We start from the raw sequence: 3,616 nt of genomic DNA, 5'->3' as shown, positions 1-3,616 counted from the left end.
ATGGGGGTGGTCGGATGGGTGAATGGATGGATGGATAACAGGCAAATAGAATGACAACTGGGCCTTCCTGTCTTTGAGCTGAGCGGACCTCAGAGTCACGCCGGAAGGGATGTTGGGAGGAGGCAAGGGGTACATGGAAGGTGAGGTCTGGCCCACGGACATGCCCACCGCCAGCAGCTCACTCACAGCCTTTGGCTCTCACCCGGAACATTGGCCCGAACCAGTGCGGGCGCTCAGCCTGCTTTCCTCGGACGGGCTGGTCTGCCCTGCCCCGGCCAGGCGCCTGCTGGGGGCACACCCTGGACAAAGGCACCGTGTAGATGCTGAGGTCTGATTTCCTCGGCTCTTCCGGTAATTTGTTTACTGTGCCCCATTCCCACTCCCCCGTCTCTTCGGCCCTGGTCCCTACCCCCTCTTCTCTCCCTCATCTCCCACATTTTTATTGAAATTTAACATACAGAAACCTGCACATACCATAAGTGTACAATCGATCGACTCGCACAAAAATAAACACAGACCTCTGTAGCCAGGACTCAGAAACAGAATGACACGGCACCTCGGAAGCCTCCCTTGATGCTCCCTTCGGGTCACCCCTCCTCACCCAGCTGTCGCCTGTCCTGACCTCTGTGCTGGTCTTCCAGCCGCAGAAACGCGTGTCCCTGCTTCGGCCTGTTGGTGGCTGCTGTCCTCTGCTGGCTGCCTGTGGGAGCTGCACCCAAGAAGGAAAAGACCCAGCCTGTGACGCCTGCGTGTGGGTTTTGTTTCTCGCCATGGCAAATGACCACAAATTTAGTGGCTTAAAACAACATATATTTATTAATTTACAGTTCCGTAGGTGAGACATCTGACACGGGTTTCACTGGGCTAAAATCAAGGTGTCGTCAGGGCCGGATGCCTTCACGATGTCCAAGCCAGCAACGGCGGCGAGGCCTTCTCATGCTGCTCTGTTTAGTTTCCGAGGATTTACGATTAGATCGGGTCCCCGAGGATCAGCCAGGATGATTATTGTGGATTATTCTCGAACTCCTTCATCTTCGTCACATCTGCAAAGCCACTTCTGCCGCGCAAACTAACTTAATCCCAGGTCCGGGGACCAGGATGTGGGCACCTTAGGGAGCCATCGTTCTTTCCACCACACACCCCTGCTCCCCTCCCCCTCAGGAAGGAGGCTTTTTTTTTTTTTTTAGGAAAAAACTAACTACCCCCAAGGAAAGTCCAGAGTCCCCAGATATTTGAGGAAAGAAGTCAATGTGAATGCAAGAGGCCAAGACAAACAGAAAAAGGAAAAGACAAGAACCCAGGGAACCCCAGACAATTCGAGAAGATAAAGGGAACTAGTTCTGCTCATCATCCGAACTAATAGAGACCCATTTGCATCCCTGAAAGCGGTAAAAGGTGCTTCTCTTTTTTTTTAAAGATGATGCCACATAAACTGGACTTCATCAGAATTTAAAACTTTCGTGCATCAAAGGACACAATCCACAGAATGAAACGGCAATTCACGAAATGGGAGAAAAGTTTTGTAAATCACGTTTCTGATAAGGATTCATACCTGGAATATATAAAGAACGCTTTTAACGCCACAGCAAAGAGACAAGCAACCTATGAGAAATGGGCAGAGAATGTGAATAGATGTTTCTGCAGAGGAGATATGCAAATAGACACTCGGGGTTCGGTCACTGGTCCCTTTTTCTGTCCACTCTCCCTCCATAGGTGACCTTAATCGTTGGGTGTCTCAAACACTATATTAGTCAGGGTGTTCCAGAAAGATAGAACCAGTGAGATATATAGAGATTTGTTATAGGAACTGGCTCACGAGGTAACGGAGGCTGAGAAGTCCTACTGTCTGCCATCTGCAAGCTGGGGAACCAGAAAAGCCAGTGGTATGAGTCCCAGTCTGAGTCCAAAAACCCCAGAACCAGGAGCATCGTTGTGTGGGGGCAGGAGAAAAAGGGGTGTCCCAGCGCCCGCAGAGAGAGCGGATTCGTCTTCCCTCTGCCTTTCAGTTCTCTGCGGACCCTCAACAGGCAGACGAGGCTTTTAAAATGGTGCCCATAAATTGGACTTCATCCTGCACTGGGGAAGGACAACTGCTTAACTCAGACTCCGATTCCACTGCTAATCTTTTCCAGAAACACCACACAGACACCCCCAGGAATATGTTTTACCAGCTGTCCGAGCAGTCCTTGGCTCGGTCTAGTGGACGTGTAAAATTAAAAACCACAAACACCATTTATCTACGGAATGCTCCCAATTTCACCTCTCCCGCCAAGATCTCTGTCCCGAATCCCAGTGCTGTGCACCTGCTGCCCAGTCAACATCTGTAATCGGTCCTCCCCCACACCCACCCCACCCGCCTCTCCCACATCAGTCAGCAGACACTCCATCCTTCAGTCCTCACAAGCACCCTCAACTCCTCTCGTGTGTGTGCACCCCGAAATCAAAAGGCTGCTCCTCTCTCATCCCCTCTGCTGCACCCTCGAGCCAAGCACCCTCCTCTCTAGAACCTATAAGAAGGAACGACGCATCGACCCGCGTTGTCGCAGACAAAGCTTGAAAACATTCTGCTCAAATAAACTGGGCTCAAGAGGCCACATGGTGTATGGTCTCAGTCACACGGAAAGTCCATAATAATCAAATCTAAAGAGACAGAAAGTAAACGAGCAGTTGCTAAAGGGTGTGCGGGAGGAAATGACCGCTGATACCAGGTTCCTACTTGGGGTGATGAAAATATTCTAAAATTAGATAACGGTGAAGTTGCACTAAAAACCACTGACTTGTACACTTTAAAAGGGCGAGTTATATTGACTATAAATGACTTGTCAATTAAATGTGTGTGTATGTAAATATATATATTTTATTTATTTATTTATTTATTTATTAAGGTAACTGGTGGCTCCGCTCCTCCTCGCACCCCTCCAGGGGCTCCATCTCACGGGCAGAAAAGCTGGGTCTGTGCCTGGCCTCTGAGGCCCGTGGTACTGTGTCCCCACCCCCTTGCCGTCCCTGGAACCTGGCTCTCCTCTGCACCTCTGCCCTGTTTTGCTGTGCCCCGCCCAGCACGATTCCCCCAAAATACCTGCCCCTCGCCCCCTGCGCCTGCGGTACGAAGCCCCCCACCTCCACACCCCGATTCCCTGTCGCCTTTGTCCTGGCTCTACCGACTTCGGGAACACCGCGCTTTTTTATCTGTTCTGTAAGCTGGCGTACTGATGACTAAGCTCTGGCAGACGGGGACTTCCCCAATTTGTTCTCGAGTTTGTCCCCAGCACCTACTGCCTGGCACACAGTAGGCGCTCAATAAACACTAAAAAGCAAAGCATGGATGACGACTTTAAAAATCAAATATTAATTAACCATTAACACCTACATAAACCTGAGCAGTCTTTTCCGCACAGCGGCACTAAAGAGTACGATTTAACACAAATGTTAATAATAAATGCACTGATTCCCAACTTCAGTGAGCAACGTTTCACCGGAAGCCAAGGGAGAAGGTCCGCAGCGCGCAGGCGCAGAGACCAGGCCCCGCGCCGCCCCTCCCCCGGGCGGAAACGGCTACGGTCGGGCGCAGAGCGCATGCGTGAGACCCGCAGTTGTCGCGAGACGCCGGACGGGC

Source organism: Pteropus alecto, unplaced genomic scaffold (assembly GCF_000325575.1).
Source record: "Pteropus alecto unplaced genomic scaffold, ASM32557v1 scaffold43, whole genome shotgun sequence".
In the NCBI taxonomy this organism is placed as follows: domain Eukaryota; kingdom Metazoa; phylum Chordata; class Mammalia; order Chiroptera; family Pteropodidae; genus Pteropus; species Pteropus alecto.
This window is presented reverse-complemented; position numbering follows the sequence as displayed.